The sequence below is a fragment of the Colias philodice genome, chromosome 12, assembly GCF_061535455.1.
Source record: "Colias philodice isolate Cphi_HAF_F1 chromosome 12, ilColPhil1 Martin Lab GWU primary, whole genome shotgun sequence".
In the NCBI taxonomy this organism is placed as follows: domain Eukaryota; kingdom Metazoa; phylum Arthropoda; class Insecta; order Lepidoptera; family Pieridae; genus Colias; species Colias philodice.
Window position 1 is genome coordinate 1,856,124 of NC_143097.1, and position 15,010 is coordinate 1,871,133.

At 33.4% G+C, this 15,010-nt stretch overlaps 1 long non-coding RNA gene across 1 annotated transcript in view; it reads right to left on the bottom strand.

Moving 5' to 3' along the window:
- The window catches only part of LOC149483802 (uncharacterized), a 30,882-nt gene extending 28,401 nt beyond the window's left edge, over positions 1 to 2,481 (bottom strand). The window contains exon 1 of the long non-coding RNA XR_016316435.1: positions 2,132 to 2,481. This is a non-coding gene — a long non-coding RNA (uncharacterized LOC149483802). The remainder of the gene's footprint in view (positions 1 to 2,131) is intronic.
- Between the last annotated feature and the right edge of the window lie 12,529 nt (positions 2,482 to 15,010).

A 15,010-nucleotide genomic window follows, 5' to 3' on the forward strand; every position in this document is an offset into this window, starting at 1 on the left:
ATGTCTTATTCTGGGTCTTCAGCTAGCTACATATCAAATTTCATTGTAATCGGTTCAGTAGTATTTGCGTGAAAGAGTAACAAACATCCATCCATTTATTATCTTTTTCAAAGCTTATTTCTATAAGGTGAATTGACAAAATTTATCGTTTTAAATGAAAATGTTTTATTCATTATAAATTTTACAAATCCACTAAAAACTGATAGTAAAGTAAAGGGGAAGAACCCGCAAACCTAGAGACAATGACCTTTCGCTGTAAAAGTTACATAATTAAAAACCTGTTGATAATATTATTATATTAAATAACACGTAGTATTTTAACCGACGTTTAAAAAAGAGACTCAATTTGTAGCACAGAATACATAATAGTAGCTAAACGCAACAGAACGGACACTCTCCGCCTCCCGCCAAAATTAAACTTATCTCAACCCGCGCGATCGTGATTAAAATGGGCCACATTTTTTCTGCAAGGACGATACGCAACGAAGATTGACAACATTAATCAAATTGACTTAAAGTAATTTTACTATTTTGGATTTGTGATTATCGTTTTTCGTAGAAAATGGTTAGATATTGTGCTGTTTACGGATGTATTTCATCAGAAAAACGGGAATTTTTTTTACGCTAGTCACAAATGTGCCAACCATAAAGCGTTAACACACACATTTGCAGTCTCTACAGTGTGACTGTCAAAACGATAATTTTGTATGGAGTGTCCGGGGTGTGTTTGTAGCGTATTTTTTTTATCAAATGTGTTCATTCCGGAACCTCTCCATAGGTAGGTTAATTTATTCGCCAAAGGGTCTGGTGGGTCGACTGATGATAATTACCCATGCAAAGTTGTATAATATTAATTTGCAGGCGTAATGCAAAATATGATGATGAGATCATTTCGTATAAAAATACAGGATATAGAGTTATAGCATAGAATATCACTACATAGTATAAAACAAAGTCGCTTTCTCTGTCCCTATGTATGCTTAAATCTTTAAAACTACGCAACGGATATTGATGCGGTTTTTAGGGTTCCGTAGCCAAAATGGCAAAAACGGAACCCTTATAGTTTCGTCATGTCCGTCTGTCCGTCTGTCCGTCTGTCCGTCTGTCACAGCCGATTTACTCGGAAACTATAAGTACTACAGTGATGAAATTTGATGGGAATATGTGTTGTATGAACCGCTACAAAAATATGACACTAAATAGTAAAAAAAAGAATTGGGGGTGGGGCCCCCCATACATGTAACTGAGGGATGAAATTTTTTTTTTCGATGTACATACCCGTGTGGGGTATCAATGGAAAGGTCTTTTAAAATGATATAAAGTTTTCTAAAAAACATTTTTCTTAAAGTGAACGGTTTTTGAGATATCAGCTCTCAAAGTCGTAAAAAGTATGTCCCCCCCCTCTATTTTTATAACTACGGGGTATAAAATTCTAAAAAAAATAGAGGTGATGCATGCTAATTAACTCTTTCAACGATTTTTGGTTTGATCAAAGTATCTCTTATAGTTTTTGAGATAGGTTGATTTAACTGTAATTTATTATATTTGCTGCTACGGAACCCTTTGTGCGCGAGCCCGACTCGCACTTGGCCGGTTTTATTTTTTTAATAGATAGAGTGATACAAGAGGAAGGTTTCAGTATATAATTTATTATGTTTTAGACAAAGCGGGCGAAGCCGCGGACGGAAATCTAGTATAATATGTATATTCTAACGCGTATAGTCCGCCTCTTCATTTGTGCGGTATTGCCGGCCATTCGACAAAATATAGATATAGATTTCCCCCTTACAACCCCTTTCTTTTTCCAAAGTACCAAAATTCTAAAATAAGACTTACAAATTTACTAAACCTAAATGAAATTTTATCAAATCGACATTAAAAACACAACTAAATTATCTCAATACCAATAACTATACTTACAGGGTTATCATACAGTTTCAAGATAATATTATATTCACTTAAACATGGCGAGCATTCAGACAGGATTGAGTTTTCCTTGTATATATTTTTTAATCTGTTTGATTTATGCTGATCCGCTAAAAGCGCAACGGGTGTAAGGGTTACATTTTTAGAACCTTCTTGACTTTATGTGGAGTGGGACGAAGTACGTCATACTATCCACGAACCAAACATAGGATTTAAGCGCGTCACACACGGTGAAGATTTTATCTTAAGATACTGTTATATTTTATATTACAGTATCTTAACGCATCCGGTATCAGCGTTCGGACCATCATTTTTCTTTTTGTCATTGCGTACTAAGACTCCTGTAGAACCGCCATCCTGTTACAAATGACCCACAAAATTTCGCGTCATTTGTAACAGGATGGCGGGTCTACAGGGGTCTTAGTACGCAATGACAAAAAGAAAAATGATGGTCCGAACGCTGATACCGGATGCGTTAAGATACTGTAATATAAAATATAACAGTATCTTAAGATAAAATAGTATAGTATCTTCACCGTGTGTGACGCGCTTTATTGTAAGTAAACTATCTATAATATAAACCTTTTTATGGATGTAAATAAAAGTTTTGGTATGGCGAATTCTGGGATCAGTATTTCATTTGTTATGTTTTTTTAGGATGAGACTTTACGATTTCAATATAATTGGATGTATATATTATGCATTTGGTTCATAATCAATTCTAGGTTATGTATGATTGAATGCAGAATTAAACTTTCGAATGTTTATCTGTCGATATATTTTTATAATATTTTAAACTTAGCCGGTTGAATAACAATTAAAGAGGTCATGTTGTACAGTTGTAGTGCTGTAAACATCTAACAGATTTTTCTTCTTTTTTATACTTTCGAATGTTTATCTGTCGATATTATATTTTTTATAATATCTACCTAAACTTAGCAGGTTGAATAACAATTAAAGAGGTCATGTTGTACAGTTGAATGCTGTAAACATCTAACAGATTTTTTTTTCTTTTTTATAATGTTAGTTTCCTTATTTAAATGTTCTTACATAATTTAATTTTTATAGCATAGCCTAAAACCATAATTTATAATTTCAATTTATATACCTACCTAGAATTTAATAATTTTCTAAATAAGTGCATTAGTTATTGATTTTGAAACAGCAATAGGTTAACATATTAAAATAAATATTTACGTAAACGTTTGGATTTATCAATTACATTTCCCGCAGCCGGAGGCCCCAAAAGAAACTCAGATATACTTAGAAACTACATTTAATGACTAAAATGAGACTTTTACACCCATGTCTGCACGATACAGACCGGAGTCAAAGAATGAATTTATACATTTTAATAATTATAAAGACGTAAGCTTGGATGCTAACTCAGGGAAATAGGACCCACATTCTATTCCCGTGCGAACGGCGTATTCATCAGTTTCGTATGAAGGCAGGGCCGTAACTCCTCCCGCCGAAGTTCAGCGACCATTTTTGAATTTTGTGGAAAAATGTTGCTGGAAGCCGGGGCTCATCTGCTCATCTGTGGTCCTCCGTCCTCTATAAAGTATGTGTCGATCTGCGTCACATCGTGTACCAAATGGCCAAAATTAAGACTGCACCAACCAGAATTATATATATAGGGATAGTTGTTTGATATATTACAGGATCATTTTCTATAGCGAGGGGTTTGCATTCAAACTTGCTATTGGATTTTGTGCAAATCTTCCAAATTAACTGAGTTGAGAATTTCGTATCTTGTATATTTATTTCTAATGTCCTTGATATCTGTACTGCTTATCTTCAGTCAGTGGCTGTTCCTTAATTTTGTCATTTACATTATAGGTCTTGAAATTCTCCGACTCGTAGATACATCCAGTAGGTATAGTTAATAAGAATGTACCTTGGAGTATCACGAAGTCCTCCTGTTGCATTTATAGTAAGATTTTAGATGAGCGTGGTAAAGGTAGTTAAGGGGGCGCATAAAGCAAAATAACCAATCTTCTATTAGATGATACGTGTAATATGCAAGACCAAATCTAAAAAATAAAATATATATCAAACTAGATGATATGTTCAACGATTCTGTTTAATCAAAAACATAAAATATTAAAATTTACTCGATAAAAAAAAATCACCAAGTTAGCTCTAATTTTCACACTTTTACGTTTTCTACTTGACATGGTAATACTTATTATGATTTTTTTTTCATAAACAATTATATTAAAACATTTGCAAGATATTTGTCAGAGCATTTTGTGTAATTACTTTTAGTTTTGGTTTTATCTGCGATAAACCACTTTTGGCGCTCTTTTTTTCTCGAGATAAACGTTTGATTTTGTCACGATAAAAGTGCATCATAATCAATTAGCATTAACTTTATAATATAACTTTACAATCTAGTTAATCTAATTAATTTTAAAATAAATCTCTACTATTTTCTAAAACTAGTCTACGAGCAGCCTTACTCAATGTAGTGCTCTTGGGAATTTGACTTTCACGGATGGAAAATCATGGAAAGGAAATTAGGAATAAAAAATATATAAACTATATTAAAAGGAAGCAACACAGAACTATTCTATGTACTTACCAAATCTGGTTACTTTTTGGGATCGATGTTTTGATATAGCCTCCAGGCCGCAGAAATCGTAGATTCTGGATCCTCGTAGCGATAGCAAGGTTACTCTATCTATGCCACGTTTTTTAAGGATCCTACCGACTGCGCCAATTACATTTCCCGCAGCCGGAGGCCCCAAAAGAAACTCAGATATACTTAGAAACTACATTTAATGACTAAAATGAGACTTTTACACCCATGTCTGCACGATGCAGACCGGAGTCAAAGAATGAATTTATACATTTTAATAATTATTAAGACGTAAGCTTGGATGCTAACTCAGGGAAATAGGACCCACATTCTATTCCCGTGCGAACGGCGCATTCATCAGTTTCGTATGAAGGCAGGGCCGTAACTTATCCATAAATATTTTTTGTTGTACGTTAATCAAATGATGATCTTTTAACAGGTTTATGGGAAATTAAAGAAGAAACTACAAGAAATTACAAATTGATTAACGGCGAACAATATCCTGGTTTAGAAGAAAATAATTTTGCTGCAGAGGTTTGTTTTTATTAAATTATTTGTAACATTGAACATAATAAAATATCCCTAGCACGTAAAACTTTAAACTCTGTTTTCAGCCACTGACGCCTGATCACATAACAGTTATCACACCAAAACATTAGTGTTATTACAGTGAAAGAAGGCTTCAACTATGCTAAGATACAATCTGTAAAGCCATACCAACTAAATGAGGTATAGAGGAGACGAAATCGGCCCTATGTCAGAACCGAAGCGACTTAAACTTATTACTGAAACTAACTATGTAATGCTGGCTCAAAGGACCACAGATTCTTGTCAAGCTACGATCATTACTAATAAAACAACATCGGATATGCCCGAGACTTATGTTTATAACTCTTATTTGTAGGATAATAAATGATTTTATTTTTAAAGTTGTTTGTTTTATGCTTGACGTGATTTGTTTAGGGCTGATTTTTCAATCCTTGGTTGAAACTTATTCATCGAATAACGTATTAAACTACCAAGGATTGAAAAATCGGCCCTTACTATAATAAAACTGCAGGAATACATGTTGTCCTATAGATTAGTATGTAACGGTATTTACAATTTAAAATGAAAAATCATTCATGTAGCTCTCTATATTTTAAAAGAGCATTGTGACTGTCCTATATTTTGCTAAAAATCACCAAATATAATCTTATAGCTATTTTTTTTATTGGTCTACAAAACAGGTCACAAATGCTTTTCATGTATTTTACTAATTATGCTAACTTCTAGTTGATTCGCAACCATCTGGATACAGGATCTAGACACAACATGCAAATTTACAATTATAATTTGGTTACCTTACTTATGTAACAATAACTCTGATAACTACTTATAATTTAACTATTTGCTAACATTAATTAATTTATTTCTAATTGAGACCAGAGAACCACTAAATATGTCAAATTCTGATCGGATATTATTTGTATAGGTGCACATTCGAAATAAGGGTGTATGTTGACCAAGATTACTTTTGCATGAAGAAAGAGAAATAAAACATCAAATTTATTTCATTACTTTACTTCTAATGATATCATAATATAGATACGATATAGGGCTATAGTTAACATTCACAAAGCGACGACTTTCACGTAGTCTATAATCAAATCAGGCTGAGTCCACGATGGGTACCAATTGTCCTTATCCTGCCAAAAGGAGAAGCTGGCCTGCCTGCCGCGATTGCGCCACGGCTTCGGTATATTTTTTTCCCTGACGGTCATGCCGTCAGGAAACTCTACGATACCCCCCACGGCGACACCGAGGGTTAGGTAGAACTGAAAGTATATTGAACATTAAGTGTTTTAAGAGAGTAAAATTTCAAGTCGCGTCATGGCAATACCGTCACGTCATGGAGTAAGGCGACGATTTTGGTATCTTTAAATCTTACCAGAGAAGTTTCACTTCTGACACGTGGGCTCGGAACACACGCTCTTTTTTATATAATTTACTCTGTGGTCATAATATGTACTATTGTTTTTTATGATTAATTTGAAAGCTATTTTTGCTGAGAAAAAAGTTGATATCGAAACACATCACGTTCGCAACCTTACACTACTAATAATAAATACTCAGTCATTAACTCAATAGGATTAAAAAAAAGTTTTTGAAAGTGACATAATTTATTCAATTGTTTTTTTTTTCCTTCTTATCTATCATCTTGATCATGACATTGAGGATAGTAATTTAACATTCTCAATATATGATTGACAAATCGTTCCACACAGTTCCTTTCTTACGTGTTTACACGGATATAAAATAATATACTAATATTATAAAGCTGAAGAGTTTGTTTGTTTGTTTGTTTGTTTGAACGCGCTAATCTCGGGAACTACTGGTTCGATTTCAAAAATTCTTTCGGTGTTAGATAGCCCATTTATCGAGGAAGGCTATATACATATAAGGCTATATATCATCTCGCTCAAACCAACAGGAGCGAAGCACTGCGGTTAAAACACAGAAGCACAGCTAGTCTATACATATAATAAATCTGTAGAAGGGTCAATTCTGTACATTGAAAATATTGTAAAAATAAATAGCAGGGGGTGTTACTGGATCGATACCAAACCCAAATATGTGATTAAAAAAATTTTTGTCTGTCTGTCTGTCTGTCTGTCTGTCTGTCTGTCTGTCTGTCTGTCTGTCTGTCTTCGTGAAGACATCACGTGAAAACTAACGGTTCGATTTCGATGAAACTTGGTATAATTATACCTTATTATCCTGGGCGTAAAATAGGATACTTTTTATCCTGAAAAAATACGTAGAAAAAAAATTAATCTTAATTTTTCAGTTTTATCCCATTAACACACGTTGCGTATTATTATAGGCCTAGCCGTATTTGGGTCCAATAGATATTTATAAGATGTCATTGTCAGAGTTACTCAAAATGGAGAAATAAACCACCCACGCCAAGACCGACATCCGCGCGGACGGAGTCGCGGGCGGAAGCTAGTCTTAAATAAAATTGTCAACGTGTTTAAAACTCAGGTTTAAAACGATAAGTGTACAGAGTGAATACTCCAATATACTTAGAAGCGACCTACAGCTGTATATTTAATTAATTAACAGCTATATAATTTCTTACTTACGTATCTAAATGTAGACGTAAAATACGTTGCAAAAAGGTTATCACAGCATACAATTTTATTCTCTTATCGAAGCGGAAAAAGTATAGTAGGTATCATTTTAAAACTATATTATACTCAATGACGTTTTGTTTTTACATTTTGCACGCCTCATAAGCGAAGCGTTGAGGTGGGTACTACTGTCACTTCGCGCAAAACATCTGATTTTTCAAACTTAAAATGTCTTTATGTATCATACATTGCACTTGTAAGATAATACATACACACACATATTAAGAAAAAACACTATTTTTAACATTCATGATATTTTTGATGTCATTTTTGTTATTTAAACTAGTTAAAAAACAGTTTAAAAAAGTTCTGTCTTGGACGTCCGTGTGTCTGTATGTGCGGAGGATTTTCTTGTTAACACGATAGCGACCGAAATACTTTACTAATCGAGTCTTTTTTTTTCTCTTACGCTTGAGTATGCTCAGGAATAGAACCCTTTCATTTTTCAGGGTCTGATTCGATGTGGTTTAATTGTTATTAAATAAACAAAAATAATAATTAATAAATAATTATTAAAAAAAATTATGAGGCGTGCACTTTTGGATTTTCCAAATTATTTATAAATATTATCGCTCTCTTTCTCATTTATCAGTTTGTTCCCTTAATTTCGTCGTTTGTTATTTAATTAAGGACTGAATGAGGGTTTCTCAGTTGTAAAAAAATATTTTAGCGTACTTTTTTATTGATAGAACTAAAAGAATACGTATAGGTTTTTGTCTGGCACGTCACAGATGACCACCATTTAAAACATATAGAGGGACTCAAAATTAAAATCGAACGAAAACATCAAAGAAGCATGGATATATGGTTATAGTGACCGACTATAGTGATTAATATCTTTGGAGGAGATAAATAGAAAACAAAAGATCGCGCAAATCTAAATAAAAAAGTAAAATTACAAGTATGTAAGCAAAAATCATCTAATCACTAGTGACTTGTGATAACAGAGCATGATTCTTCAATATTCCCATCAAGTTCACGGCAAGTTGTAATTCTCTGTCACACATTTATTTCTGACTAAGATATTCTATTCTTCTGTTTGTGTCCGTGTGTCTTCTCTAAAGTTGTTAAAATAGAAACAATGATGAGTAAATGCTTATGGATCGTAATGATTCTATCGTGCTCAAATGCAACTGAAGACGTAAGTTACAATTTGGAAGCCCCCCGGCTGATCAGCGTGACGTCAGTCGAGCCACGAGGGCTATACAATATACATCCATTGGAGTAATGTTAGACAGCTAATGCGTGATTCTGTCTTGGGCTTTAAGGTAAGAATTGCTACAGGTTATTCGTACTTTCAATGGTTGAACACTGAATTTATAATATAAAATGAATCGCAAAATGTGTTGGTAATCGCATAACTAGAGAACGGCTGAACCGATTTTGTTAATTCTTTTTTTATAATGAAGACGTAAACAGATTACGTAAACATGTTCCACGGGCGAAGCCGGGGCGTACCGCCAGTACTGAATATATCACCTTTGAAAATTAATAGTAAAGCGAAACTCACAAATTCATACATTTGAGTTTTAAGTGTTAAATTACACTTTTAAATAAACTTCTTTTTTTTAAATTTAGATACATATTTTCGAGATATCTGAGTCGTCTGCGACAGAAGTAAAATTACTAACAAACAATCACCCAGAAATTGTGAAGAATGACATACCTTTACAGGTGAAAACTCTCTCTATACATTTTTGCACGCCTCATAAGCGAAGCGTTGAGGTGGGTACTACTGTCACTTCGCGCAAAACATCTGATTTTTCAAACTTAAAATGTCTTTATGTATCATACATTGCACTTGTAAGATAATACATACACACACATATTAAGAAAAAACACTATTTTTAACGTTCATGATATTTTTGATGTCATTTTTGTTATTTAAACTAGTTAAAAAACAGTTTAAAAAAGTTCTGTCTTGGACGTCCGTGTGTCTGTATGTGCGGATCCTTTTTCTTGTTAACACGATAGCGACCGAAATACTTTACTAATCGAGTCTTTTTTTGCACGCCTCATAAGCGAAGCGTTGAGGTGGGTACTACTGTCACTTCGCGCAAAACATCTGATTTTTCAAACTTAAAATGTCTTTATGTATCATACATTGCACTTGTAAGATAATACATACACACACATATTAAGAAAAAACACTATTTTTAACGTTCATGATATTTTTGATGTCATTTTTGTTATTTAAACTAGTTAAAAAACAGTTTAAAAAAGTTCTGTCTTGGACGTCCGTGTGTAATGTGCGGATCCTTTTTCTTGTTAACACGATAGCGACCGAAATACTTTACTAATCGAGTCTTTTTTTTTCTCTTACGCTTGAGTATGCTCAGGAATAGAACCCTTTCATTTTTCAGGGTCTGATTCGATGTGGTTTAATTGTTATTAAATAAACAAAAATAATAATTAATAAATATTTATTAAAAAAAAAATTATGAGGCGTGCACTTTTGGATTTTCCAAATTATTATTTTCTCTTACGCTTGAGTATGCTCAGGAATAGAACCCTTTCATTTTTCAGGGTCTGATTCGATGTGGTTTAATTGTTATTAAATAAACAAAAATAATAATTAATAAATATTTATTAAAAAAAATTATGAGGCGTGCACTTTTGGATTTTCCAAATTATTTTTAATCTATATAGAGGTAAAACTCAAAGGTGACTGATATAGTGATCTATCAACGCACAGCCCAAACCGCTCGACGTATCGGGCTGAAATTTGGCATGCAGGTAGATGTCATAACGTAGGCGTCCCCTAAGAAAGGATTTTAGAAAATTCATCCCCTAAAGGGGTAAAATAGGGGATAGAAGTTTGTATGAAACTTTTTATTCCTTGGATGTATTTGCATGAAATTTAGCACACATATAGAGGGTAACTTGGATAAACACATAGCATAAGTTTTATCCCGGAAATCCCACGGGAACGGGAACTATGCGGGTTTTTCTTTGAGAACGCGGGCGAAGCCGCGGGCGGAAAGCTAGTGATACAATAAATTGATATGTCCGTAAAATTTTACCTCCGATTTATACCTACTTATAAATATTTCATTTTCCAGATATTCAATTCAAGCAAATTAGATCCGACTATCGAGATTATAACGGGAGTAAGGTTTAAAGCTACTGTTACTGACCTTAAATACAATACTCTTTATGAAGTAAGAGTTCTCGCCTTTAAAAGTGATATGGATGGTCCACTATCAGCACCAATAAGAATAAAAGTATTGAAAGATACAAATTATGATGCTGTTGTATCGAGGACTGTGAATGGGTGCCAGTTTTCAATGCAAACAGAAAACGTACAAATACAAGAAGATGTCTTCCCGTTAATTTACAATTCATACTTTTAATACCCGAACTCTTAAATATTTAAAGTTTTTTTTATTACACAAGGACAGGAAGTGTGTGATACTGGTCGGTTACAATAAAAATAATAATAGGTTTTATCATCTTTTTCAAAATGTTTTATTGATAACAATTAATTTGTAAAAATATAAAGCATATAAAATGAAAAAGATTTTTTGCATGTTTTTTCATTCATAAAAAATCCTTTACAGATGATAAACAATAAGTATTCGACTTAATCCTAACGTAAATCTAAAGAGCTTTAATTCGTACGTAGTCGATGACCAATGGTTGTGACCACGTCGGCCACCAGGCGTCCATATCTTGCCAGAAATTGAGCATCGCCTTCCGACCTCGATTCCTCCAGGGCTTCAAACGAGACCCGGATGTGTAGATGCCATCTGGGAACTCGGATATTCCACCAGCTGACACCCCTAATGTTGTATAGAACTGAAATGGAAATTGGTATTGGTTGGTTTAGGTTTATTTATAGTAATTTGCATATTTTTTTATGTAATTATTAAAGTGAAACTTTTATAACATCGTCTCAAACTTTTTGGTCTGTGTAGCGCATGTCGCGTGTATCGCGGCTGCCGAGTAGGTATACCTACTCGGCAGCCGACCGTCACGCGACATGCGCTACACAAAGCAGTGTTCGGAACCGTTCGAACAGTTTCACTTTTACCGTGGTTTCATAAAACCACACAACATTTTTTTATTCTTATAACTATTTTATTATAATATAAGAATTCTGGCGATATAAAGCTATTTCATGAGATCCGTCACCTGACAATAACGAACACGTCAAAATAAGAATTATCGAAATCGATGTAGCTGTTCACGCGTGACGCCGTGACTAAGGGAAATAGGGATTCATTATTTCCCTTGGTCATGGCGTTGTAATTTTAATACTAACATAGTTTTAAGGTAACAAGATACTAACAATTATATGGATATTGCAATTATCTGAAATAAATCAAATAAATAAATAGAAATAAATTATTATATTTAGAGATTTACATAATCATCAAACGGAGCCATGCTGGTCCCAGTGTTGAGGAGGTCTCGTGGTAGCGGACAGTCCCGGGGCAGCTGTCCCTGCAGTCCATTTGTTGTGGGCTCCACACGAGCCCATTCTATACCATCCACTGTTAAGGTTATCCGAGCTGCAATGGATTAGATTGAAATCATTTTGGGGTCAAAACATTTTCTTGGGTGGGCAACTGAGCTAGTTTGTTAACCCATACATACACACAACCAATAAAATAATTGTGCTGACATAACCCATGAATATTTACAGAGGAATGCACCTGAGGAGAGGAATACACAAAATGAGACTGAAAGTGGAACGTCTAAGGTACTTAATTCAGAGCTAATGATTACGAGTCTCATTAATAAATGATGAAAATTATAGATAAATTTTTTTTTAAATAAACCAAGTCTTCCCTTATTCAAAACCTTTCATTGTTATGTCTGTGTTTAAAGTTTGTTCTTTATCATATTATGATTATGCGTGATAAGTAAAAATTAATTTTTCTATTTATGCAAATAACGTTACTGTACATATTTTTTTATGTGTAGAATATGTCTGAAAAAAGGGAAAACATAACTTACTGGGTTCCCACAGTACAGCATAAAGATGGAAGTCGTTAGACCAAGGATTCCCAGAATATTTGGTTCTGATGAGGTATTGACGGCAGTTGAAATCCATAATTGGTCCTCCATATAGAACCTGAAATTATGGTCATGCATGTTTTTAGTTATCAAGAACAAACAAGAGCGTGTGTGCCGAGCACACGTGTCAGAAGTGAAACTTCTTTAGCAGGATTCAAACATACCAAAATCATCGCCTTACTCCAAGACGTGACGGTATTGCCATGACGCGACCTTGAAATTTTACTCCCAACGTGCCTAAAGAAGTTTCACTTTAAGATCAATTTAAAACAAAGAGGGCTTCCCTACAACAGAAAAAGATTAACTTACGATTAAACAGTAAAATATGGACTAAATTGTGTTGTAAATGATAGGCGCCCCAATGTCAATTTTCTTGTGTAATTTCATAAATCCTCAATTTCCGTATTACCAAGGTTCGATTAATGACACCCTTTGATTCAGATTTTGGCACAAAATTGATAAATTCACACTCAGTTGACCGTAATTAAACAATATGGCAAGTATTTATAAATTGATAAGAACATACAGACTAAAACAAAGATAACCTTTGTACAACGTAGGTACAACGAAACAAATAATGATTTTGACTTTAATTTCTTTCCGAAAAAAAATTCTAATAACACGTAAACAAAAATGCTATATGTAATTGTATAGTTGCTTCGAGAGCATTAAAAATTTACAACTAAATCACCTACGAGCATTTTAACTCAGACAAGTAAAAACAAACCAATATAAATTAGACTTGACAAATGACAAATGTGTTTGATAATATAAACATCTAGAATCTTAATTATCATCTGTGGTGTCATATTAACTCTCTTCATCCGTATCCTTACCTGATTTTAATCCATAAAAAGTATTGTGAAAGATTTTGTTGATTCGTATCCTGGAGAATATATTATGTGGATTCGAGGGCAAGAAACAAAATATCAGCAAAACATCATCATTTATATCATAACAACATTATATTATTTAATTTACTAAAATTCTCGTCGATACTTTTGAATATGAATAGTATTTGAGGGAGACAATAGTTTTGTACATATAAAAGATTATATAAGTGAAGTCCCATGTCCCCAAGTGGGGTAAGGGGCAGATGCATTATGCAGACAGATGTAAAAGATTATATAAGATATAAGAAAAGGTAGGGGCACTAGATGAGAGCCCTGCGGCACACCGGTATGTGCAACGTACGTTACAGAAGAAGAGACCAACAACTCCTCCGACTCAGGCTGTTTGTGAAGATATGACTCTAGCCATATTAATAATTGTTCTATAATATCATAATTTGCTCAAGTAGCAAAATGTGACTGACTTAATAAAAAACGTTGGTGAAGTCGATATATTGCATCAACTTCGCGTCTTTAGTACATTTCAAGACATAGTTTGGTTATAAAAGGATTCGTTTAAGTTGTGAGACCATTCTAGAAAATGAGCTGACCATTTATAATAAAATGTTAGATAAACATAATATCGAGTAACTCCAATATAGAAGCGATCTACAGCTGTATAGAGCTGACCATTTATATTACCTAAAATGTTAGATAAATATAATATCGAGTAACTCCAATATAGAAGCGATCTACAGCTGTATAGAGCTGACCATTTATATTACCTAAAATGTTAGATAAATATAATATCGAGTAACTCCAATATAGAAGCGACCTACAGCTGTATATTTCTATTATTAATAATTAACAGCTCTATTAATTTCTTACTTACGTATCTATATGTAGACGTAAAATACGTTGCAAAAAGGTTATCACAGCATACAATATTATTCTATTATCGAAGCGGAAAAAGTATAGTAGGTATCATTTTAAAACTATTTATTCAATTTATTATTATACTCAGTGACGTTTTGTTTATACATTTTTATAAATATTACCGCTCTCTCTTTCTCATTTATCAGTTTGTTCCCTTAATTTCGTCATTTGTTATTTAATTTAGGACTGAATCGGGTTTCTCAGTTGTAAAAAAATATTTTAGCGTAGGTACTTTCTTTATTGATAGAACTAAAAGCATACAAGGATATAATATGGTTATGGTGACTGACTATAGTGATTAATATCTTTGGAGGAGATAAATAGAAAGCAAAAAATCGCGCAAAATTAAATAAAAAACTAAAATTACACGTATGTATGCTAGCAAAAATCATCTAATCACTAGTGACTTGGTGATAACAGAGCATGATTCTTCAATATTCCCATCAAGTTCACGGCAAGTTGTAATTCTCTGTCACATATTTATTTCTGACTAAGGGCTGATTTTTCAATCCTTGGTTAATACTTATTCGTCGAAT